At 47.0% G+C, this 27,170-nt stretch overlaps 1 protein-coding gene across 7 annotated transcripts in view; it reads right to left on the bottom strand.

Moving 5' to 3' along the window:
* MTUS2 (microtubule associated scaffold protein 2) overlaps positions 1–27,170 on the bottom strand; it is a 499,652-nt gene that overhangs the window by 459,817 nt on the left and 12,665 nt on the right. For 5 of the 7 annotated variants that reach the window (XR_010837215.1, XM_059041785.2, XM_067016457.1 and 2 more), the window contains exons 2-3: positions 22,936–23,023; positions 22,018–22,090 (exon numbers count right to left, since the gene is read on the bottom strand). The exons of the other annotated variants lie outside the window; for them this stretch is intronic. The gene's annotated coding sequence lies outside the window, so the exon portion shown is untranslated. The remainder of the gene's footprint in view (positions 1–22,017; positions 22,091–22,935; positions 23,024–27,170) is intronic. 7 annotated transcript variants of the gene reach the window in all.

Here is a 27,170-nt window from a genome sequence, read left to right as displayed (position 1 = left end):
ATGTGGACGTGCGGGCTGCCCGCAATTCATTCTCCCGCACAATTCTGACCATCATTTATCCCCCAGGCAATTAATCTACGCAATCTCACACACACTTTAGCAGTCCGAATGCACTCCACTCCACCGCCTACCGCTTCTCATTTTATACACCATCCCCTCGCCGCGGTACACTTTCTCTGTTCACGCCCGGGCACTGGGGAAACTAGCCTCCCCCGACCGGTGCGGGCCAGCAGAGTCACTCCATCAAGGGCCACCACCCCTGATCGGCCCCGTCCACGAGCAGCGGAGGCTCGACCATCTCTGTCCGCTGGCTCTCTGGGCCTGACAAGACGCCCTAACAGACTGATATTTGGATGAGAACAGACTTTGTAACTGACAGAACTAGCAAGGCGCCTGCCACTGGCCAGGGGGGCTCCTGTTGTGAGGCTACACTGGAGCTGTCCAGCAGGGAGCTACACAGGCAGACACGGAACGTGAGCGAATGGCGGTCACACTTCACCCCACGCGTAACGACAACGTCTGCAAAGACAGTGCGCGTGGGGAGGGGGGGAGGGGGGGATTGCACAGATAGATGTAGTGCGTTCCTCTAAAAGCAGCAGCTAAAGAACTTGTCCCAATTTCCCCAGTGTCCAGCACACAGAGAGAAGCAGTGAGAAGAGAGGACAGAGGGGAGAGCAGACAGACCGCAAACCTTCACTTCCAGCTGAAGGGCTAAGCCCAGCACGCATCCATCTCAAGCTAAAATGGGGAGCCAGGTAGCACGGTGCTAGGACGTGCTCTGGCTGCCTGCTTTCTCCTCGGGACTGAAGGCAAGACAGCCCAGCCCCGATCTAATTTCCCTGCTCTTCTAATTACACTGGGTCTCTCCACTGCCTTCCCATGCGGTGCCTGCAAATGTCAAGACCTAGTTCCTAGTCCAAGTCTCTCCTTCCAACCTCTCAGCTCAAGTGGTGGTACCCACTGAGTCCTCAGATGTTCTCTGCTCACGTCTCTTCAGACACTATCCTTTTAGGAGGAAGAAAATCGAATTCCTGGATTCCCACAAAAAGCCAACACAGGGCTGCCTGTGAGGGACGCTGACTCCCTTCTCCTCTAACAAACCAGTTGCTTGCGTGCTTCACAGACAATGAAGACAGTTATCTGGAAAGGAGAAACAACAGCATCTGTTTAAGGGAGGAGGACCCTCAGTAAAATCTAGAAATATTATTTTGATTGTATCTCCAAATGGGAGCTTTCCTTACAGATGGCAGAACATCGCCGCAAATCGCAGTTCAGCAAATTCTAAATCCATCCTGTCAAAGATAATCTGCCGCTTTGTCTAACCGATCACAACTACATGCAATTTAAATCCCTCCCCCTAGTTCCACCTCCCCCCAGGCTCAAGGGTTTGCAACGAAAGTAGGTAGAATGAAGCTTACTGATCAGCAAGGTTCATTCTGAAATAAACCACCCCCCGCGTCTGTCTCCCGTCAAGTTCCAGGGGAAGCAAGTGATCAGGGGGGCTGGCGCCCCTCCCCCTTCGGACCAGCAAGCTGTTTTCCCACAGAAACGTTTTTCTTGGGCAACACACGCCTTTCCCGTACTCGATCTCTTCTCCCTGTATGATGTTTCTCTGCGAAGCTCCGTAAAGAAACAGTCTTTCTTAAATCACTTACACGATGATTTACCCCCATGCCTTTAAAAAGTCCATACGTTTTATGAAAATAAAGCTTTACCTCAGTAGTTAAGTTTAATAGTCGCTACTTGTGCTCCGTATTACAGCGAGCGCTGCGAACTCATAAACGCCTTAATTACTACGGTTTGGAAGCTGGCAGACGGCCACAGGCCTGAGGAAGCCAGCATATTGCTCATGGACTCCAAGTCCTAGAAAGCAAGGCATCACACAGACGGGCCCAGCTTACGAATGGGTCTATAAACACCTTTTTTCCACAGAAAGGACTGTACTGCAGGGATGAGGTCCTCAAGCAGGCCCCCAGGTCCTTTTGTGCATTACGTCTCCGAAGAATCCAGCCATGCCAGACAAGCTTGGGGACTGTCTGCAGATGTCCCGCCCAGGACAATGCCACCGGCAGCGCACAGGCCCCACCCAAGCCTTGCACGCCTGACAACGGAAGCAGGCCAGGGCAGGGTGAGGTCCACCCTGGCTCCAACCCCACTGGGCCTCAGATTCTTGTAAGGGACAATGGAGACAGCGACACCTAATTCACAGGGTCCGTGTGAAGGGCACATGCGGCGACTGCCCAGGCCTTAGCTCTGCACTTGAGCCTGATAAAGGCGCCCCAAATGACACCTTGAAACATCACCTGCGATTATCTACTTCCCCCTCCCCCAAAGGTAGCCTGTTCCCTTGTACTTGCTGCCCCGTTGATGCCCCTTCAAAGCCCTCTTGCCCCTGGTGCCCTACCCCTCCCGACATGCGGTATCTTAACCTTCTCCCACCTTCACCCCTCCCTCCCCCATCCGAATGCGGCTTAGTTCAGGGAATGAGCCCTGGAGATGGAAAGGGGGGACCTGGCTTCAACAGCAGCTTTTTTTTTTTTTTTTTTTTTCCAGAAGCAAAGGGAAGTTTTCTTCTTTAATCAAAGAACGCAGAGGACTGAACTCACGCTCTCCAACTGCAGCCTTCCCACCTCCTCCTCCAGCAAAGCTCACCCTCTGTCTGAACCTGCCCTCACCCAGGGTCCTTTTCCAACTGAATCTTATTCTTTAAAACCCTGCAGAAACCTCTACCCCCGCACACCCACGGGGTAGGGGTTCCCGCCTCACGCTCCCAGAACCCTCTGTCTGCCTCGGGGAAACTCACACATTGCATCTCAGAGTATCTGTCCCCCTCTCCAGTCGCTGAGGTTGAGAGGGGGAGAGGGTGGGCACACGTGGTAATTTTGTTTTTAATCTCCAAGGCAGCAAATCTTCAAAATGCATTTGATGTTGCCGGGATGATATTAAGGTCCTTCCTGTCCTACCGACCCGGGAGGTGGGAGGATGAAGAGGGAGAGGAAGGAGGACTGGGATAAAGCAGAGACACAAGCTGAAGTAAGCCCATGAAAGCACTTGGCCAGCTTACTAATGGCTGTGCAAATGTTAGTCTTAATTTTACTTTATACAGCAGGTCAGTGAAAAAAGGAAGGTCTGCAATTCGGTGTTGCTGCCTTTGCCATGAGTTTAATTCCTGAGCTACAACCCTGACACAACTGACCTGGTAATAAATGTAAAAAAAGAACACAAGGTAGAAAAGGCCCTGGGTCCCCGGATGACTTCATTTGAGAATCCTTCCTGTAAGAGAATTTCAACCTTGGGGAAGATGTGCGTGCCCTGCCTCCCAGGAAAGTGGCCCAACCTCACGTGCTGGCTTCCTTCTTCTCGTGCTTTTATCAGGTCGGATCATCTGGCGTCCAGAGCACGGAGCTGCCCTGCACAGCGCTGAGCGCAGCGGCTGTTATCATCTATCTATACTGGGGCTTTTTAATGGTATCATTAACACAGCAGGGGCCACGTGTGGCTTCGTTCTCCACACTGTCCTTAGCACCCAGCCCAGGGCCTGGCATGTAGCAGAAACTCGAAGGTATTTATGGAAATGATGGACGGACGGACGGACTGATGACTACTAACACTGAAAATACCACAGTGAAATGATAAGGCTAGACTGTGCAAACTTGAACTTAAGGAGGCATCTCCTCTGCCCCATGTGTATGTTCTCTTCCCCTGAACACCTTCTCAGGTGCTGGTCATCAAAGCTCCACCAACAAGCCCTTCGATGTTACTTCCCCGTCACCACGTCGAGTGTATTTTCATTCCTTCTTTATGGAAAAACTTGAAAAGGGCCGTTCTGTAGCTTGACTTCCAAAACTATTATCTGCTTCCCACTTTCCCAAAAGGCAGCCTGCTCCCTGGTTCTTGCTGCCTCCTGGTACAGGTCTAAAGCCCTCTCGCTTCCAGGTTACCACCACCCACCCACCCAGCCACCCCCAACGTCTTTAATGCTTTACCTTCTCTTTCAAGAGCCAACTTTGGTCTTGTCTGGATGTCTCTCCCATTCCCCACGTGACAGCTTCCAAAAAAACTGATCTCTGATCTTTAATCCCTCCAGAAAGCCTACAGACCGTAGGACTTTAATCTTTTGGATTTTTAAAAAGAAGAATCATTAATTGGAAGGTCAAATTTCTAAGTTTAAGAAGGCCTGCCTTTGTCTCTCAGAACTATTATCTTCCCAGATTTTCTCAGGTGGTACAGCATTCCCTAGAAGAGACTGCGGATTCGGTACCCAGGATGGCTCTTTGAAACAGCATTAATTGCTAAAAAGTAATTTGAACCTTGTCTCAATACCCTCAACAACCAAGGTCCTCCCTTCCCAGGGGAGCCAGGCAGAGGGCAACCAGCCTCCTCGGGAAATGTCCACAGCTCCTTACACAGCGGGCGGCTAATGGGCTCAGAGGTTGATTCAGTGGCTGAGAAGTTGGGTTCTGGAGCCAGGATGGATGCCTGGTTCAACTTCAGCTACGCCTCCTGCTACCTGTGTGGCTCTAGGAAAGCGACTCTCAGCTTCCCCACCACTAAAACAGACTCAGTGACAACATCCACCCGATAAGCTCACGGTGAGAACTAGGAACTCTGGAGAGCATGAGCCCTGGGGACAGCACCCGACCCGGCCCAGCCAGCCCTCCACGCAGGACACGGTCTCTCTCTGCATAAGCGCCTCTCTCGGTTTTGAGGTTTGTTTTGTGTTCTTTCATTGCTGTTGTTGTTGTTTGGCATTTTTCACTCTACCCCTCTCGTTCCATTTTAATATGGATTGAAGTTCAGGATGTATCTGCAACTTCACAAAAAACCACAGCAAAAAGCCAACAAAGGTGCTAAACAGTACTCTTCTGGAGGGAAGGACTCTGTTCCATGGCCACTGAAAGCAGTTGTTTTATAAGTCCTCCTTAGGCTATTTCCAGATTAGCTGGCTAGCCCACAAATGCACTTGATGTTCTGTAACCAAATTTGTCAAAGAGATCTCCCCAGGTAAGTGGCAGAGCTCCGAAGCCAGGCGGCAGGCGCACACAAGTGCAGACCTCAGCACGCCGGACGGCGCAGCGAGAGGAGCAGCCCGCTTCCAGCTCCCAGCTGACGGTGTGACTGCTGGGGCTTCCGATGGGCTTCCTACCTGCCGCCAGCCCTGGCCCCTGGCGGCTCTCCCTGCTCGGCCAGGGCCGGTCCTTGGAGAAGCCCGGTCCCGGCAACCGTCAGGCGCAGCCTCAGGATGCAGCAGACTCCACATCCGTTTCACCGAGCTGGCCTGAGTTTGGGCCCCACGACTGTGAGAGAAGGCTCCCTGGATGTCTGGGACTTTGGGACACACGCGGTCGCCCATCTACTCAGAGCAGCATCCCATGTGCCTCTGCGAGGCAGCCAACTTCACGCCAGAGTACACAAAGGCTTTTCAGGGGTGCTCGTTTTAAGGAAATCAGTTTACAGATCCTTACCTCTTGTATGTACTTTTCCCCCAAATCCTGCTGCTGGGAGTATCCTTCCTCCTCGCATCTGCCTGTTTTGCAGTTTTCAAGGAAAGCACAACCTTCACACACCCTGAATCTTTCTCTAGGGCGCTGATTCAGGCTTTAAACTCTTCAGGTGGCAATGGGACAATTCCAAATACTGGTAGAGGGATAAAGACTGGCGTGTCAGTCAGACTCGTACCAGGGAAAACAGAACCCACTTTAAGCAACTGTCACAGAGGGCATGAATGCAGAGAACTGGTCGCGCAAATGCACGAAGAGCTGAGAACCCCGCCGGGAACCAGAGAGCCAGACGGAGAAGCAGGTGCCGGGAGTCAACGCCAGCCCCCCAGTGTGACCAGAGCCCCGGGGGCAGCAACCCCAAGAAGAAGCCGGGACCCCCGTGAGCCCGGCCCGGCCCCGCCAGTAGGAGCTGGCGCCACCAGGGGACTCAGCCGCTTCTGGAGACACCAGCAAAGTTCAAGGTCAGGGGCCGCTGAACTCTGGCTCCTCCCATTCCACAACCCCCCACTGAGAGGCCGTCAACTCTCCTTGCTTTTTAGTCCATTGGCTAGATTGGAAGGAGTGACGCCACCAGTGTTATTTTAAATTATCCATATTCCCAATAACCTAGGGATTATTTTGCAACTCTTTAAACTTGGGATGAAAGTTTTCGATGTTAACTTTAAAAAGCGTGACGGTGTACGCGAGTTTTCAGAACTCTTTCAGGAGGTACCTGAGCAAAAAGCTTAAAGACCTCTGTGCTTTGAAACTGTAAGATAAGCCATCCCCCCTTCTGTGGGTTCACAGACCAGGGAGGCCGAGGAGAGGAAGGAGGGACTGAACCCACGCTCACCGACCCCCTCCTCTCCCTGCGTCACGTGCGGGCGGTCCGTACACACACGCAGGAGGCAGGTACTGCGCCCTCTACTTTACAGACGTGGAAACAGGGTCTCGGATGTTCTCTGAACTGCCTGAGGTCGAGTTTGTAAGCGACAGAAGGAAGATTCAAAACCAACCTTGTTAAATTCTACGATGATTTCTCGTGTGGGGGAATCACTCCCTGACGTCAAAAGCCCAGCAGCGATACGTTATAAAATGCGTCCTAGAGCAGCATTGCCCAAACTGCAACATGCCTACAAAACCACCTGGGAGCCCGGGGAGATGCAGATGCTGATTCTGCAGGTCTGAGGTGGGAGCCCGAGAGTCCTCATTTCTAAAAGGGTCCCGCCAGAGTCTGGGGAGCACACTTTTGAACAGCAGGACCGCTGAGCAGTGGCGCCGAGCTTTCTTGAGTGGACGCCCCGCGCGGCAAGACACTTCGAGCACACGTCCCCCAACACGCGTGAGCTTGCTCACGCATAAACTGTTATGTACCTGTATTCTGACCAGTAACTAATATAACAAGACTCACTACCCAGTTCGGAGAAGATACCGTGTTACAATCACAGCTCTAAATCCACACTTCACATAATCTTGGTGATTTTGAATTTCCGGCCAATTTCTTGTCCAATAGGATTGGGTTACCATTTTATTTTTTTACTTGGCTAAGGAAATTCTCATACAAGGAGCATCAGAAACCACATCACTCCTGCCATTTTCTGGATGTTTATTTGCACTTTCACTGGCTACTATGATAGTCAGTTTCTAGGTTAATTTCGTTGAAACCAGATAATGGGATTTGTAAATCTACTTCTACCCCTGCAAAGGGGACAGACGTGTGAAGTTGTCGCTCTTTCCTTCCAGGCGTGACCTCCCATCACGCCCTCCGGACACCTCAGCTCAGAACATTACAGGTGACCAGGCGAAGCTGCCTGTGTCCGTCCTTAGAGCAAAACATAATAAGGCTTAGTTTCTGCCTCATCCTCCACCCACAAAGGAATTTCAGGAGCCTCCCCATGGCACCCACTCAGGACACAGCCCACTTTGGAAACTGCCATCCTAGCGAAGAGGCTTGTGTGTCCTGCAGGAACGTAAAGAACAGAGATCACCTTCCCCGTCAGCATGCCACTGTTTTCAGGATCAAACCCGTTTTCAGATAGTTTAACAAATGCATGATTAGAAGGAAACACTTTATATGGGACTTTTGCAGCTCTTCAAACCTGCACGCCCGCCACACACACACTTTAACTTTTCCCTCCGCCTCCCACTTCTTTACCGTCAATCTCCTCCAACCACATCCAAAGGAAGCATTAGAAACAGCAAAACTAGTGGTGTTCATTACAACACAGTATCAGACCTATTTCAGGTAATCAGAGGCTGTCCGTCCAGAGGAAATCTGGCAGGGAAATTTTTTTCCAAAGAATTTAGAAATTCTGTAAATTTTGTGTTGCTCAGAAACAAACACGATTTTAGCCTTTGAAAATATTTCGAGCCCTGGAAGACCATTAACTTCCCTGCTGGCAAGCCGCCGAGAACAGAGCCCCCAAGCAGGGCCCCTGTTACCCTCATCCACCTGGTCGTCTAACAGATAGTCAACGGGGTCTCCTGTGTGCCAGACCCCACTCCGGGTGCTGAGAGAGCAGCGGAGAACCAGACCGACCTCCTCCCAGAGCCTACGTTCCAGCTGGGGAGACAGACGAACACGTGAGTACGCGGCCCCGTGACGGTGCTCTGAGGAGGAGAACTCGGAAGCAAGAGGGCAGAGAACGCAGGGCGAGGCCAGGAAGGCCCTTCCGAGGGCCACGCTGGGGCAGCCGGCACGCGGCGCAGGGGCAGACCACAGGCCACGCACGGGGCAGGAACCGTGCGAGCGGGGGCGGGGGGGGGGGGTGGCCCAGGCAAACCTGGCTCAGGAAGAAGATGAACAGCAAGGCGGGCAGGTGGCGCATTAGGAGCCAGGGGGCGAAGGAGGAAGGGCGCGGGGGTTTGTTCTGCCAGGATGGAGAGCAAGCGGAGACCTGGGAGCAGGAAGCGATGTCCCCTGCGGCGGGTGTCAAAGGCTTCCTCTGGCTGCTGGCCGGAGAACAGGCGCGGCGGGGGGGGCAGGAGTGGAGATCAGACACACCCCAGGACCGCCTCCTCCGGGAAGTGGCCCCCAAGGCCCACAGGTGGGCGCTGGTCCTCCTCGGCTGCTGCACCTGCTCTGGGTGCCGCCCGCGGCCCAGGTGTGGGAGCTGACGCTTCCTAAATAAACATTCAGTCCTCTACCTGATGCTCTTTTTTGTAATTCTGTACGTTTTTTTAAGAAGGGCCTCCGGAACTGCATACACGCCAAGCCTCGGGTGAGAGCCCCCTCCACCTGCACCTGAACTGCTTACTCACCTGCCTCTGTCTCCTCCTAGACTCCAGGTTTCTGGAAGGCAAGGACCATGTCATAGTTACCTTTGCATCCGCCATGCCCGCATGCCACCCAATACGTAATAATCACCCAATAAATACCTCCTCGACTATTTAACATAATATATGTGTCTCTGTGTGTGTGTCTGTGTGTGTGTGTGTGTGTGTGTGTATATATATATATATATATATATATATATACACTTGTGTGTGTGTGTGTGTATGTGATACACACATACTGGGTTGGCCAAAACGTTTGTTCAGGTTTTCCCAAAGATGTTATGGAGAAACCCAAACAAACGTTTTGGCCAACCCAAAATACATACACACAGACACACACACGTACACATGACAACGTTTTTGAAACGAGTACTCTAACTTCCTTCTTCTGTAGATCAGACTCCCTAAAGCTTCAGGTACACGTGGTCATTCAAGATGAATTCCATCAATGTCAATGTACAAAAATGCATGTGCTTACACGACGGCATTAAAAAATACGATTTAGACTCAGAATCACTAGCCCTGCATTTAAACTATGCACACGTTATGGGTTTTTGACTCCTCGTAGGTCCAGTCCAGACACATTTCCTCACCTTTCTCTACTTCCTCTACCAACATATGTAGAGGTTTTCTCTGGAACTGGAATATACCTCACGGCTGAGACACAGGAAAAAACACAGCACAGAAACAGCCCTCAGAGACACCTCACAGCTCTCACAAAACAAACAAGCTTCAGGCAAGAATACGCCTTCATCCTTTTCAGAATATACTTTAACTTGCAAATAAATGATCATCCGCATTTAACAGCGACATTCCTCTCTGGCAACTTAGAGACGTACTCAGCTGCACACAAAAAAAGGGAAATTGTCATCTAGAAGTCAATGAAACCATGGTAAATCGGTAACTGAACGTTCTGAATACAAAAAACAAGGTAAATCTTCTCTTCCCAGTGGTCTCATGTGAATAGAAAACAAATATTCGTAACGAGGACAGGTACGATAATGAAATTTTAACACCCAGCAGGAGGCTTTAATTTTAACGGATCTGTCTGAGTTTTTGCTGTAAAATGAATCAACTGTCTAAAGACCAACCACGGGGATGGTTTAGAGACATCCTTAAAAAATGCAGCACAAAGAATGAAAGTTCTCTGTAGCAAAATAAAACTTCATTTTCACAAGTCTCTTCTCCCTTCTACTGCTTGACACTTGAATGTTAAGCATACCCTCTGGGCAATTTATGTTTTTAACACTGTTCTTCTAAATAGAGCTAGCTGATCACAAGCCACTGCTGTTGGGAATTCTGCACAATATTGCAAAGTCCCAGGCTGCATGTGGACAGAGAGTCAGTCCCTGTTGAGACCGACAGGAGTGCCTGGCCCGGTGGGGTGGCCTCCAGCCAACGAGCAAGCGTGTCCTCTCTCCTGAGCTGGCGGCCAAAGCCAGGGCACAGCAAGAGACCCACGCATCTTCCGTGCTGAACCTGGACCCCGAGAAAACCAGCACCGGCTGTACTCTACCTGGGTCCAAAAGCTGGGATGGGGTCCTGTACAGCGGGGACTTACCCTGTCTTCATGTTAGGCTGGCAGCTACATCTCTGTCTGTCTCTGGGTCTGGGGTTTGCGGACAAGTTATAAGGCCTCCTTCACACCCCTTCTTTGCCCCCCTTTGTCTGAAGGGACTGTCAGAATCTTCACTCAAATCTTAAGCCAGCAGGCAGGGGACTGTGTGCAGGCTCTGGCTAAAACCTCTTGCCTGGTGGGCGTCCGTCCAATCGGCTCCTGCCGGACAGGAGGAGAACGCTGCTCTGCTCCTATCACCGGCTTCAACGAGCATAAAAAGATGAATTCCTCCCCAGATGGGTTTTTGCAACACCTGAGGTTTCTACAGAGTGAGTCCTCCTGGTTTTCTCCTTATCTCTACCCCCGCCCCCGCCCGACTCTGGGCCTCACATTCCAGATGCAACGTACTGACGGCTGCTCCCTTGAAGCCCTGGTGATAAAGCGGGCCTGCAAGTTGTCTCCTGAATTTGGAGGAGTGGAGGGAGGGAGGACTCAGATGGCTAAAGATTTCTGATGCAGAAAAACTCAGGGAGGGTTTCACAAAGGGCCGAGAACTTGAGCTGGATCTTGTAAAAGAAACCTCAAAGGCAGAGAGGAAAAGCAAATGGCATCCGGACGGAGGAACACGGTGAGCCCACGGGGAGAGGCAACAAGAGCCGTGTTTAGAGAATCGGCAGGGGAACGTGGCTGCAGCAAAAGGTTCAGAGAGGGAAACAGTGAGAGGGAAACCGGGAAGAGCTTTTCCCAACAGAACCCGCACTGTTGGGTCCGTGAGGCAGGTCCTGCGTCGCTCTCATTGCTTCCATCCGCGCCAGGGGCCCATGGCAGTGCGGCCGCTAAGCTGAGTTTCTCTTTCCTCTAAGGATTCTCTCGCCTTCCCGTCCTGGGTCTGTGCTGAGCTGACTTTTTGGTACAGCTGTTTGCTTGCAGCGTACTCCTCTGTGGCTCTGGACCAAGTGGGCCCTTCTGAACGCCTGCTGTGTTTTCGCCTGTTCAGCCTCCCAAACAAGCTGCTATGAGAGTCCGAAGCTTCTCCCTTTTGGAGAGCCAGGTGGCCTCTTTTTACTGTCCTAACACTCTCTTTGGATCTTTGCAATGACTTTCATCAGCTCTGGAAGCACATTTTTCCATTTAGCTAGACGCGAACGTACAAGAGAGGTTTAGAGAAAACAAAACGCTCCTCTCTCCAGGAACACGTTTCCGTGCGGTCATCCAACGAACGCGTATTAATGGGGTACTTGGTTACAGGGTCTGTGCTAGGCACCAGACACGTTAGCAATGTTCTCCAAAACACACTAACCAATAATCAAACAATTTATCTTATGGATTCATTAATAAAAACAAACTTGTTACAAAAAAAAAAAAAAAAAGACACGCAGCAAAAGCCAAAAAGAAAAGAGGCCAATAGTGAAAAATCACTGCCACCTCCCCACCTCCCACTTAGTCTCCTACGCCCCTCTTGTTCAAAATCATCATGTTTTTACATCCTTACGGGCATGGGGATCTTGTAAATTTTTCTAGTGAAGACAGGAAATATATAGGCTATTCATCCAGCCCAGAGAATCTCAACTTCGGCACAACTGACCTTTGGGGTCAGAAAATTCTTTTGGGGGGACTGTCCCGTGCGTTACAGAATGATGAGCAGCTTCCCTGGCCCATTAGATCCCAATAGCAGGTGTGACGACCAGAAATGTGCCCAGACAGTGCCAAACGTCCCCCGGGAGAGACGGCAAAATCACCTCCGTTGAGATCTAGCCCATTTAGGCCAAAATAATTCTTTCATCAATAGCGGGGAGATCGGTGGAGACGGAAGGGCTAGGAGATTGTAAAATGGTAATTCATAGGCATGCTCACTGGAAGACTCTTCTGACGACGAATATAATTTTCTTTTAAACTCGTTATTTGCACTGCGTCTCCTGTCTTGTCATTGCTCTGGAAACGATGGGGAACTGATGAGGAACTGGTAGGTGGTTTTCAATAAACGCGTTATTGAAAATATTTCCTCAATATTCCTCTCTTTTCCTGCCACACTAGGTGCCATTAACTGAGTTCAGTTCAATTCTTTTGACTATTAGAGTTCTTACAGTACCTAAAATTATTTTTCAGTACAACTGTCGTCAAATGGTACTGCAAATATAAAACTCCACTATCAAACCAGTACTGATGGGACCCCCAAACATAATAACTGCAAGTGGCTTAGGAAGGATGGAGAAAGCAGCGTCTGGGAGTCCCACCTCCGTGCTCCCACTGTGACCTTCCTTTAAACCAATCTTTTGATACTGTTTACATACTGGGCTATCTCGTTAGACTGTAAATTCTTGGAAGGCAAAAACCTAATTTTATTCCTTTTTATGTTCTCAGCATCTGGCACAGGAAATATTACAAGTCAGACATTCGACAAACACTTACGCACCTAAACTAAGAAAGAAGTACGTACTAGGAAATACTAATGAAACACGGAACCATGGCGTGTGTGAAGAGCTCCGTATTGCTGCTAAGGAATCCCGGTGTTAGGCTGTAGGTAAATATATGGAGGAGTCAGATAACACGAGGGCTGAGCCTGGCAGAGGCAGGGGGCCCCGGTAAATGCCCGCCCACCAGCGGGGCAGGCCTAGCTCTGCTTTTCCCCCCCTCCCTCCACCCGAGGTCAAGCTTCGCCAACTATGAACGCCCAGCTGCCTGGAGCCACACGAGGCCCAGCTGGCCTTCGAGAGCATAACTCCAAGGTGGTAGCCTTCTTCAGGGCTGCAGCCTGGGATCCGCAGATGCTGCCCCCGGGGGAGATGGGCCTGGCGGGTGCTGCAACAGCCAAGGATAAAAGGAAGTCTGCAGAGACGCTAACGAGAGTTACGGAGGGAGGACTCAGGCCATGTCCGGGGCGGGGAAAGGAGGCCTGCCCTGCAAAACCACCTACCAGTTCCTCACCAATTGCCTGTCACGTGCCAGAGCGATGACAAGACCGGAGACTCAGTGCAAATAACAAAGGAGGAGAGCCACCGGATAGAGAGACGTCTTCAAAGTCCCAAAAGTTACTTACTGGCCTCTGGAACCTAATCTACGCCTGATACCCCACAGAGCGCCTCTCCTGACGCCCCCATGGCAGGGCATCCTTTTCTTCCAGACCCCTCACTGTCCATTGTCCCTCCTACCTCCCAGAGCTCCCATGCCCCCGTCCCTTCCCTCTGAGATGGCCAATTCCACCCTCATCCCCACCTTCTTGAGACTCTGCACTAAAGCCGACAAGGAGAACCAAAGTGCCACCAGCAAATGCAAGTGATGCTGACCTTATTAGCAGACGCTCCAAACCGTTCATGCTTATTTCAATATATTCCCACTTTAAAAGAAAGTCGGGCTTCCCTGGTGGCGCAGTGGTTGAGAATCCGCCTGCCGATGCAGGGGACACAGGTTCGTGCCCCGGTCCGGGAGGATCCCACGTGCCGCGGAGCGGCTGGGCCCGTGAGCCATGGCCGCTGGGCCTGCGCGTCCGGAGCCTGTGCTTCGCAACGGGAGAGGCCACAACGGTGAGAGGCCCGCATATCACAAAAAAAAAAAAAAAAAAAAAAAAGAAAGTCACCTTAGGTGACCGTCTGGCAGGCCCCTCTCACCTCCTAAACACAGGGCAGTGCCACGGCTCAACCAGGACCTAAGAGGGGCACGAACTCCTCCACACCATTCCCACCTCAGACGACGGGGTCCACAAACAACAAATCGGGCCCTCTGTGCTTTGCTGGGACAAAATTTCCATGCACCAAATATTTCCTGAGCCCCCTTAGGTGCAAGGCCTTTTGTCTCGTAACGCTGGGAGTGAATGAGACATGGGTCACGCCACTGGAGCAGCACGGTGTCCAGTAAGGAAAGAGCACGTGCCCGTGAACGCCTGTGAAGGACGGGAAGGGAAGGGGCAGCATCGCACACAGGGTACTGATGCTATAGAGCGAGGGGCCCCACGGACTGTCGTCTTCCTGATGTCTGCCTAACGCAGGTCCTAACGCCCTTCCTTCTCCTATTAAAACTCACAGGTTTTGTGAAGTGTGCATTTTCCTAATAACTGAAAGACTGTTTTCTGAATGCAGAACAAGAACTGCTTCTGCATGAAGCAGAAGAAAACATGAGTTCTTCTGAGAAGTGGTCTATTAAAAATCCCTCATCAGTGGCATATTATTTGCACATTTATAGTAATAGTCTTTGGAGATTAACCCGCCTGGATAATTTAATTTCTTCTGAAGAGGAAAACAGAGCTAACATATCTAAAGGACACGTACAGCTTCTGCCTTGATGGACTCAGAGTACATCTGTATGTTCTTCTGGGTGATGGTAAGACGCTTGAGTGAGCCAAAATGCATCTGGGAATGTATAATTAGCCAGGTGTTTCCAATCTAATTCTTTCATGCACTTTGGTTATCACACAGCATTACTATTCCTTTAAATTACACTCGGAAGAGAAAGCTGCCCTGGATTGGCAGGCCTCGAAAACTCAGTTGAGATTTCCCCGTGGTCTTCCTTCAGGTGGCTGCCACACAGGCTTAAGAATGTCGGTTCATTAACAAACCAGTTCAGATCTGTGCGGTTATGTAAACGCCTAACCGTGCTCCCTGGCGCCAAAGCACAACTTGAGCGGCCCACCCCCACGCGGGACTCTCTCTAAGACGGACGGACCCCATTTTATCGCATTTCCCTTTACTGTGCTTTGCAAACAACTGTGTTTTTTACAGATGGAAGGTTTGCAGCAACCCTGCATCGAGCAAACCTACCAGCGCCATTTTTCCAACAGCGTTGCTCACTTCATGTCTCTGGGCCACACTCTGGTCAATCTCGCAGTATTTCAAAGGTTTACTTGATTATCATATTTGTTACGGTGATCTGTGATCAGTGACTTTTGATGTTACTACTGCAAAAAGATTACCACGGGGCTTCCCTGGTGACGCAGTGGTTGAGCGTCCGCCTGCTGATGCAGGGGATACGGGTTCGTGCCCCGGTCCGGGAAGATCCCACGTGCCGCGGAGCGGCTGGGCCCGTGAGCCGTGGCCGCTGAGCCTGCGCGTCCGGAGCCTGTGCCCCGCAACGGGAGAGGCCACGACAGTGAGAGGCCCGCGTACCGCAAAAAAAAAAAAAAAAAAAAAAGATTACCACGCCACCAAGACTCATGATGGTCAGCATTATTTTAGTAATAAAGTATTTTTTAACTAAGGTACGTACACTGTAATTTTTTTTCAGACATAACGCTATTGCACACTTCCCAGACTAACGTATAGTGTAAACATAACTTTTATATGCACCGGGAAACTAAAAACGTCCTGTGGCTCGCTTTACTGTGATATTCCGTTGATTGCAGTGGTCTGGAACCAAACTCCCACTATCTCCGAGGCGTGCCTGTATGTCCTATTCTGAGAGAGGAGTTCAAAAAAAAAAAAAAAAAAATTGCATATATGTTTTTTCCTTAAAAGTAAGTTTAGCCAGTCTAGAAATGTCAACTTCTTCAAGGAGACTTTTAAACAAGGCCTGCCTGGGGAGGGAAAAGCACCGGCCCTGTAACATTACTGGGTGCTCTCCCTCGTAACCTCACCGGCTCCTAACAGAACCACAGGACAGGCGCCACCCCATCTCAAGGTAAGGACACTGTGACCCAAGTCGGGTCTCACACACCAAAATGCCAGAGCCTGGACACGAGCCAGAGCGTCACCCAATTCCACATCATCCTGCGTGCTCACTTGCTGATGACCTGTCCGGTCCTGAGTGAACAAGATAATAAGTTGTCTATATAAAGAAGATGTGGTACATTTATACAATAGAATACTACTCAGCCATAAAAACAGAATAAAATAATGCCATTTGCAGCAGCATGGATGGACCTAGAGATTAACATACTAAGTGAAGTGATCCCACACATACTACCTATGTGTGGAATCTAAAAAGATGATAGAAATGAACTTATGTACAAAACAGAAACAGACTCACAAACATAAAATCAAACTTATGGTTGCCAAAGGGGAAAGATGGGGGAGGGATAAATCAGGAATTTGGGAGTAACATATACACACGACTATATATAAAATAAATCAACAACAATGACCTACTGTACAGCACAGGGAACTCTACTCAATATTTTGTAATAACCCATAAGGCAAAGGATCTGAAAAAGATACATATATACGTATGAATAACTGAATCACTTTGCTATACACGAGAAACTAACACAACATTGTAAATCAACTATACTTCAATTTAAAAAAAACAAAAAACATAAAGAGGAACCTAACTTAGGAGGGACTCCAGTGCAAAGCCAGTGCTTCCACTGAGTAAGTCATATGTCATGCATAAAGGATTTTTTTCTCTTTCCCGTTTCTTAAAAGAAGTATAAGTCTTGCCATGGTCTCTCGATATGTCTCTGCTGTGGCAAGAAGGACTGCGTGAATCTTCCTGTCCTCCAATGGAGATGAAAGAGAAAGGACCCCCCCCCCCTCAAAGCCACCTGCTTCCAAGTTGCCTCATTCATTCCACGGACATTCACTGAGCGCCCAGCATGTGTCAGGTGTTCAGTGGTCCAGGTGCCAGGACAAAAGCAATGAATAAACAGGATGCCAGCCCTCATGGAGCGCACATTCTGGTGACGAGCTGGACCTACAGGAGCAAGATTAGAAAATGCACAGACCCCCGCTTCCCTCCCGCGTGTGCCAAGGCCGCCCCCCAATCCACACGGGCTGACAGCAACTTCTGAAAAGGCCGTCCGGCCTATCCCGGCATCGAGAGGAGTGTCCCCATCTCAGCACCTGGACATTAAACACACACAGCGTTCTTCACAATCAGAATGCTAAATACAGTAAATAACAACCGTAAAAATATGAGGACAGATTAAATACAAAACCCCTTTCAGGCAAAAGCGGATCTTAAAAAGCCATTTAGTTCATTCTCCTACTGTTAAATAGAACCAAACTAAACCTTCAAAAGAAGAACTAGAAATGGATCTCCAGATGACCTCTCTACACAAAGTCCCAAGCTTCTGCCCCAGGAAATCAGTGCCAACTGGCTGATGTCAGTGCAGGTTCTCAGTGTTTCTAAAAGGGGAAAGAAGGGGGTGGAAGTATACATTGTATGAAAAATGTGCAAGTTAAAGCCATGTCATAAAACATTTGAATAACCCATTCATTTTTAATTCTTCTGTAATTTCTGTGATCATTTTAAATACGATGAACTCATCTGACATGACGTGAGTATCACAGGAACTTTTCCAAGACTCCCATTGTAATTCATCACTAACTGGACACCTGTTCAGATTTACACAGTTCCCTGCTATCTGCCTCTAATAGCCGGAGTGAAGCCATTTCATTTGCCTACTGGCGGGCTCACCCATTAATTACCAAAGATGACACAGCGCCGGTGGGATCCAAGCCCATGTTGTGTGCCCCGATGACCTAGCTGAACAAAATCTGGCCTCGCAGCCAACGGAAGACAGGTTGAATTCCTGGCTCCAGGGGCTGGAGGACAGTATGTCTAACAGTTTGAGAGAGTGGTGCAGGGAAAACCGAGCTGTCTTATGCACCGCTTAGAGACAGACAAACAACAAAAAAGTCTAAGTGATTTCTCATCATCTCGATGGGACTGTCCATGGACTTTTATTCACTCTTCCTCCCTCATCCCTAACAACCAATTTCCTAAAATTCGGGGCTCTGGGTCTATGGATTTAAAAATTGAAATGTGGCCCTTCTACGCTTTCTGCCTAAGGGAAAGATGGATTAGGAAAAAGATTAACCTCATTATCCCTGAAATAATGGATCCTGAGACCCTGGTGCTTCTAATCTACTCCTGAGGATCATTTTAAAGCAGAAAATAAAGCCCATAATGCACTGCTGGGTTTCTTCGCATACTCAGAATATGAGTATGTTTCAGCCCTATTTGACATTTAGATATTGCAAAGCCACAGGACCTTCTTTGGTGGGGAAAAAAATATATAGTCTTTTAAAACCCCTAAGGTCTCTAGAAAACAAATTGTAACCAACAATTCCCTCACGTCTCATTACAGGGTGCAAATTTCCATCTAGGATTCACCTGACCTTGTTCAGCGGGTGTTCTCTAATAATAGAATTATCTGCTCCACTTGAAAGCAGTTCTGTCTACGATGCTATCATGCTTCATACGATGGGGGATGAGGAAGGCTAGTCTGGAACATACACAAGTTGAGAGACGAGAAAGACTCTGAGGAGTGGATGCAGGTGGGTGTCCAGCGAGGCAGTAGAGCCCAGCGGTTAAGGGCGCAGCTGGCTGCAAGGCCCGGCTCCAACCCTCACCACTTCCGAGCTGGAAAATGAGGGTAATGTCAGCACCTACACCTCAGAGCGTTCAAGGAGCGAACGAGACAATGAGTGTTTCGGGCTCACACGGCACTGAAGCAAGAGAGCACTCACTAGATGGTAGACAGGGCTGGCATTTAAACACTGCAAAGCCATGCCATTCAGCAATGGGTGACGTACATGGCACCACGGCCCTAACCTAACACCCTCCACCATATGGGAACCCACTAACCACCGCCTTTTAAAAAGCTGTTCTTTATGTCTACATCACTCCTGCTGCAGCGTACCTACATCTTTACATAATCAGCAGAAAGGACCTCTTATTAAAAGTAATGGAAACAATTACTGGGATCACAGAGTGATAAAATATATCCACCCCAAATTTATGAAGATTAATGACAATGAGAGAGCTGGACTGTTCTCAAATACCATTGTTTCATTTTAACATTTGTGAAGCTAGTGTTTTCACAAATCTTTTCTAGTAGCAAATATCATTCTCCCTATGAAAGGTAAGGAAAAATGGAACACGAAATTACTAGCTCAATACCACAGATACCAAATATTAGACCCAAAGCATCTCCATATTCTCAGCCTTTCCTTGGTATTCCAAAGGCAAAGAAAAAAAATCATACATAAAGATACGAACAAAGTAAAACAGACAGCTAGGCAATTATCCATGAGGGAATTAATCCATGTAAACCTCCCTAACCCTCTTTCCCCTTTACCTCTGCCCCTAAACTCATCTTTTTAAATCCACATCATTTCTCTCTTCAAAACACAAATCATGTATGCGCAGCAGGGGTGGGTGAGAGAGATTTCAGAGGTAAATAATACCAAGGCCTCTTCCCATAAATCACATAAATGGTTCTCTTAATTGATCATGTAGGGACTTCCCTGGCGGTCCAGTGGTTAAGACTCCACGCTTCCACTGCAGGGAGCACGGGTTAGATCCCTGGTCGGGAAACTAAGATCCCGCATGCCACGTGGCACGGCCAAACCATAAATAATTAAATAACTGATCAGTATTCCCCTACTTCTGTAATCAGAGGATCAACCTCCCCCCACTACACACACACACACACACACACACACACACACACACACACACACACACACACGAGAGAAATGCAGGCCGTGGCAGGGGTAAGGGAAATAAACACCAACGTTCACTGGAGTTATAACTATTCTCTGAGATCTCTTTGTAGTTATTCTTAAGGGAAAGGGGTATCCTCCAGGGGAGGAAGAGATGGATAAATGATACAGTAACAAAACGTGTTTACCATTCCCCAAAGAGAAGCCCCTTGGATTTCCCTCTAATCGATTCTGTCATCAGCACCCAAGAAAGCAAGAGCTTTTTCCCAGGCCGTATATTTGGTTTCTATGGCCTGGCATCTTCTCCATCTCCCATTCCCTTCCCTCTCATGAGTCATCGATGTCCTGCTGGCTACTGCCGCCCACCCGCCCACGGTACCCCCGGGGCCACCACCATCCTGACCACCCCTACGGTCACCACGACCTCCACCCATGATCCCAGCTACCGAGACCACCACCACCATCACCTACCCGCACTACACTGTTTTCTCCCATATCTGTTATTATTTTTTTTAATCTCAGTAACACATCAGTCATCAGTCACATTCACCACCTGCAGCCCTATCTCTGGACCCAACATACTGATGCATCTCTCTTACCCAGTATTTATCAATCAATATCCACCCGTTAACAACAACATAACAGCTTTTTGTCTCATCAGAAGATTAATTACAAAAATTCATCAGTAGGGAAGAGCCAGCCATTACAGGCACACTCAACATTTTGAAAGCAACTCCTTTTTAACGGGGGAAAAACTCACGTTTAAATAGCCCTTAAGGGACTTCCCTGGTGGCGCAGTGGTTAAGAATCCGCCTGCCAATGCAGGGATCCCGGGCTCGAGCCCTGGTCCGGGAAGATCCCACATGCCGCGGAGCAACTAAGCCCGTGCGCCACAACTACTGAGCCTGCATTCTAGAACCTGCGAGCCACAACTACTGAGCCCACATGCCACAACTACTGAAGCCCGCGCACCTAGAACCCGTGCTCCACAACAAGAGAAGCCACTGCAATGAGAAGCCCACGCACCGCAACGAAGACCCAACACAGCCATAAATAAATAAATAAACAACAACAACAACAAAAACACGCTTTTAAATAAATAAATAAATAGTCCTTAAGAACAAGAACGTTACAGAGGTGGTGATCTACAGAATAAAACCACTTTAGAAGTCCTGGGAATCTGAAAGTACACACTATCACTCAATTGCAGGACTGAGTCATTAATTTGGTTTAAAACATGGTTTAGGTTTTCCCTCCCTAGTTTTACCCCTAGAAAATGCAGGCCAACCCTCTGGCCTCCAAACCTACAGAAGCTACTGTCCCTCTGATAAAGTGTCTTTCAATCAATCCAGGTGTCCAATCAAAGCCATACCCCAAACTATTATTTCTCTCTCGTCCTCAAGGACCACAACTTAATTTAAAAAAAAAAAAAAAAAACTCCCTTCCTTAGAATCTGTCCTGAAAGCAAAGCCAGCCTGGCAGCTGTTCAGGTTGTAATCTGTGCAAGCCCACCACATCCAAGGAGGCACCAACCATATCATTTTAAAAATTGTATTTTTATTACAACTTTGATGACTTAAAGATCGGTAATTTATTTATCTTACAAGTTTCCAGCATATGACAATAAAGTGTCTTGTTCTAAAAATCAGTACAGCCCAACCATTCTCCATCAGATAGACGTAAAAGGTCTGTGGAAGGGATGCCTTTGTCTAATTTGCAGAGAATGCCGTATAGACGAGCAGCAGCCCCCAGAAAAGCTTCTCTCAAATGTCTCAAATGTTTTAAACTTTCCATGGTCTTGGCTGTTCACTAAAGCTTCTACGCATCATGTAATAAACTCTGTTTGCACTGCATTAACTTTTTCCCTCCCAATCTGGTCTTTTTCTCTCAAGAAGCACATCCTCTAATCAAGGCAAGCCCCTAAATACGACTGCATCCTCTTGTTCTATTTCCGTCAACTGATATCATTAAACACATGTTAACAATCACACCATAACCTTTTGTTGCAGGAGGTTAATCACCACTAGGAAAGAGATGTCCTTATATACACACTCCTCGAATTTAAAATCATTAACAAAACACGTTGCTTGAACTTGAGTTCCAGTCAACGTCTGAATATAATCCTCACATCTTAAAAAAAGCAAAATTGAATTAAGCTTTCGTATGAGAATTCATTTTTATTTGCCTGCATCATTAATCATATTTACCCAAAATTACCCCAGCTATTTACTTTGACTACCAAGAAGTATCATACAACATTTAAGAGGCAACTATGAGCCCCAGTCAAATGGAATCATAAATTGAACAGAAATCCACATAGACTCACCTTGACCCCCAGAAAACAAGTTTTACTGCCATTGGTGACAATTTGCCCTAGTTGACAATCCAGGTGTAGAAACCTTAAAAGAGAAGGCACAGGAAAATTCAGAAGGAAGGAGCAAGATTCAGGGAAACATAAACAGGTACTTCACTACACTACTACTTCTCAATGAAAAATCAAGTTAGCGCAGGAGTTCTTGAATCTAGGCAGTAATTATGCCACAAATAAACTCTTCATAATGGGAGTTGTCTCAACAAACTCACTACTTTTCCATTGGCTGTGTCTAGGATTTTAGAGATACTTAATCTTACATTCAGATTAATCCTCAATGGATTACATGACTTCAATTTTCTTTCTATTTTAATCCCTCAAGTAGTTAATGATCTGAAAACTGATTCTTCAATACACCATATAAATGAAGTATCTTAAGAACTTAAGATTTGGCTTTTATCAGGGGAAGAATACCACTGATACATGAATAATCATGTCCATTTTGTAGATCTTAATTTTCTTAAATTGCACCAAATTTATACTTCTTATGCTTCTTACTTCCTATAAGTCAGAAGAAATAAAAAGCCAGAGCAACTGTAAATCCTACAATATTAACAACATTAATATTAATTAAATCCCTAATAAAACTGTATTTCAAAATAAATCAGCAAAAATTACTTTCTCCTCTAAACCGTCCAGCAAGGAGATTAGTTGCTCAGTGGTAGAAAAGAGACAAATTTTCCTCCCAAATGCTACTGCAATAGATACCACAGAAGGCCTGCTAGTATTAGGTTGAGTCATATAAAATCACTGATAGGCAACCATATTTTACCTGCAAAAAAAAAAAAAAAAACTATATCATTTTTCCAAGCGAGGAATGAGACAGAATTGGAAAACCCAGTGATTATGAAACAATTAAATCTGCAAAACTACCTATCGCTGTGCGCACGTCATTTTCTGAGCAGCATCAGGGGTCTGGGTATTAATGTTTCCATTCCAAGCCAACACATCTTCAGGGCACCTGAAAGACAATGAATGAATTGCCTCCAGCATTTGGAAGGGCTTGAGAATACCTTTTCCGCTCTTTCTTCCTACCAGGTCCCTATTTACTGCCAACTCCCTCTAGGCTTCCTCCTTGAAACAATAAAGAGTCTTTTGCAAGAGCAGAAATGTGGCAGGGAGAAAAGCTGGAGGCTGGAAGGCAACGAGGTGAGAGGAAGAACGCAGATCTCTAAGGAGGGCAGGCGCGAGGGACAGCATGTCAACGTGAGTGAGGACCCTGGCTGTGTCTATAGAACCTCAACACAGTCAATCAGACGAAGAAAATTGGACCCTAAATTGTGATTATCTCAACTCTTGACTTGTCCCCTCTGGCTGCCTGCGAGTCTGAATCTCCCAAGGAACAAATTTCTAGGAGGCACTCGATGGCGGAAGAGCCGGGGACAGCATTCTCTCAAAGATCTTATGTATTATATTGATGCCATACTCGGCAGCGAGCTGTTACATCCAATTTGAGGAAATCGCCATACTTCTCAACTTGGAAACTTTCTAAGCCCTTCCTGCGTTCGTTACATGTGTGTGAGGTGAGTGGTGTTACCAAGGTTTTTGTAAATATTTACTATGCTTTTCTATTTAGCTTAATTCCAACAATTCTGTACTTTAATAAAATGTTGTAAACAATGCAAAAAACAACAACAACAACGAAAAAGTGAGTGAGGAGCAAGCTGTAGGGGGCAGATGGATGGAGGGGTTATTAGATGCAGGGGAAGAAAGCAGAAGGGCTGCCAGCCCTTATACGATGGGCGGGGGCGGGGGTGGGGGTGGGGCGCAGAGATCACACCACACTGAGAAAATCAAACCGCTCCAAGTCCAGCTGGGATGAAGGAGAGGTTTACTTCTGTCTAATGTACTTGGGATCCCATCTATCTGAGGACCTTCCCTAACCACCACTCCCACCCATCCCCCCACTGCTACAAGCACCACCAGCAGCACAGCAAACACCACCACAACCAGACCCACCGCTCTGGGTGGAACATGGGGCGCGCCCAACGCTACTGGGGCTAAAACCATCAGCGTAGAGGCCATGTGCGTGCCCTGGATACAAAAGCCTACATGGTCACAAAATGTGTTTTCTTCTCAGATGGAATAGGAAGGGGCTTAAATAATTGTCCCTCCTACCAGGAGACCAGTTAAATGAGCCACCTACCATAAATTGTTCTGCTTTGTTTTCTGTATGAACATGCAGCCAGTTGCAAAATAAACTTTTTGACCTCTTTTTATACCATTCATCTATTTCTCATTCCCTATTTTTAAAATTAATTATCTGAGGATAATACTTTGAATATATTAGGATAAATAAAATATATTAAAATTAATTCCATCTGTTTCTTTTTTCCTTGCTAATGTGGTTATTACTAGAAAAGTTAAAATTACATCGTGGCTCACATTGTTTTTCTATTAGACAGCACTGCTCTGTAAAGTACAGAGCCTATCTCTTCCTTACTAAGAAATCTGTGAAGATGCTCTTCACTTTTCCCAAAGCTAAGAGAGCCATGGACACCAAAGACTGCACCGCGGTGATACACAAGCATGGCCCTGCTGGACGTACAGACTTTGCTCACATGTTAAAAGCTCACAGAACGTTGCTTTCAAAGTTTGACCAACTCACTAGAGTTTCCTTCTCTAATATCAGTTGTTGCTTCACACAGTAACCACCAACTTTCCTGAGGTTTCTGATCTTGCAGTCTAGATATTTTACTGAATTCTGAGGCAGCAGCCCTGTAGGGAAAGACAGGGTCAGGACTAGGATGAGACAAAGCATCTCTTCTCAGGCACGAAATTTAAGAGGAACCAAAACACCCCGTAATCAAGATGAATAAATTTTTAAATAACAGCTTTACTGATAGGTAACTCACATACCACAAAATGCACCTTTTTTTTTTTTTTTTTTTTTTGCGGTACGCGGGCCTCTCACTGCTGTGGCCTCTCCCGTTGCGGAGCACAGGCTCCGGACGCGCAGCCTCAGCGGCCATGGCTCACGGGCCCAGCCGCTCCGCGGCATGTGGGATCTTCCCGGACCGGGGCACGAACCCGCGTCCGCTGCATCGGTAGGCGGACTTGCAACCACTGCGCCACCAGGGAAGCCCAAAATGCACCATTTTAAAGGGTGCAATTCAGTGGTTTTAATATACTCACAAAATTGTACAACCGTTGTCACTATCAAATTTGAAAACATTTTCACTACCTCACAAAGAAACTCCACCCGATTAGCAGATACCCCATCGTTCTCCCTACGCCCAGCCTCTGACAACCACTAACTAATCCATTTTGTCTCTATAAATCTGCCTATTCCGGATATCTGATGTAAATGGAACCACACAGTGTGTGGCCTTTTATGTCTGGCTTCTTCCACTTAAGATGTTTCCAAAGTTCACACGTGTCAGTACTTCATTCCTTTTTATGAATGAATAATATTCTATTGTACGAATATGCCACATTTTATCCATTCATCAGCTGATGGACAACTGAATTGTTTCCAGTTTTTGGCTATTATGTACAAATTGGTGTACAGTTTTTACATGGATATATTTTCCACTCTCTTAGGTATATGCTTAGGAATGGAATTGCTGGGTTATATTATAACTCTATGTTTATAATCTGAGTAACTAGCAACTATTTTCCAAAGTGTACCTTTTCACAGTCCCACCAGCAATATACCAGGGTTCCAATCTTCACCAACACTTGGTATTGTATTTTTTTATGTTAGCCATCTTAGTGGGTATGTAGTGATATCTCATTGTACTTTTGATTTGTATCTCCCTAATAACTAATGCTGACCATATTTCAATAGGTTTATTTGTCATTAGTATATCTTCTATGTAGAAATATCAACTTGAAGCCTTCAATTTTTAATTGGGTTATTTATATAATTGAGTTGCAACCATTCTTAATACATTTTGCATACAAGTTCTTATTAGATACATAATTTGTAAAAATCTGCTCCCCTTATATGGGCTATCTTTTTCTTGATGACACTCTCTAAAACACAAAAGTTTTTCATTTTTGTGAAGCCCAACTTATATATGCTTTCTTTTGTTACTTATGCTTTTGGTATCATATTTAAGAAACCACTGCCTACTCCAAGAGCATGAAAATTTATTTCTATGTTTTCTTCTAAAGGTCTTTTTATTTTAGTTTTGACATTCAAATCAGTGATCCATTTTGAGTTAATTTTTGTATATAGTGCAAAGGTGCAACTTCATTCTTCTGCATGTGGACATACAGTTACTCCAGCACCATTTGTTAAAAAGACTATTCTTCCTCTTTGCATTGTCATATCACCCTTGCTGAAAAATCATAAATGTAAGCGTTTATTTCTGGACTCTCAATTTTATACCACTGATCTACAAAAGGCTATACTTATGCCAGTACCACACCATCTAATCACCGCAGTTTTGTAATAAGTTTTAAAATCAGGAAGTGTGAGTCCTTCAACTTTGTTCTCCTTTTTCAGGATTGCTTTGGCTATTCTGTGTCCCTTGCATTTCCATATGAATTTTAGGATCAGTCTGCTAAAAGAGCAGTTGGGATTACATTGAGTCTGTAGGTCAATTTGGGAAGCATTGCCATCTTAACAATATTGTCTTTCAGTCCATGAATAGGGGGTGTCTTTCCATTTATTTAGCTTATCTTTACTTTCTTTCAATGATGTTTTCAGTGTAGAAGTCTTGCATGTACTTTATTCTATTAATATGGTGTATTACACTGATTTTCATATATTAAGCCACCCCTGCATTCCTTACAGAAATGCCACTTGGTCATGATGTATAAACCTTTCTATATGTTGCTGGATTTGGTTTGCTATTATCTTGTTGCAAATTTTTGTATCTATATTCATAAGGAATACTGCTCTGTGCTTTCTTATGTTTTTTTCTTCTGGTTTCAGTATCAAAATATTAATGGCCTCAAAAATGAGTTGGGGGCTTCCTTGGTGGCGCAGTGGTTGAGAATCTGCCTGCCAATGCGGGGGACACAGGTTCGAGCCCTGGTCTGGGAAGATCCCACATGCCGCGGAGCGACTAGGCCCGTGAGCCACAACTACTGAGCCTGCGCATCTGGAGCCTGTGCTCTGCAACAAGAGAGACCGCGATAGTGAGAGGCCCGCGCGC

Source organism: Kogia breviceps, chromosome 16, assembly GCF_026419965.1.
Source record: "Kogia breviceps isolate mKogBre1 chromosome 16, mKogBre1 haplotype 1, whole genome shotgun sequence".
In the NCBI taxonomy this organism is placed as follows: Eukaryota; Metazoa; Chordata; class Mammalia; order Artiodactyla; family Physeteridae; genus Kogia; species Kogia breviceps.
Note: the sequence above shows the minus strand (reverse complement) of the source record. Positions and strands in the feature narration are given on the sequence as shown.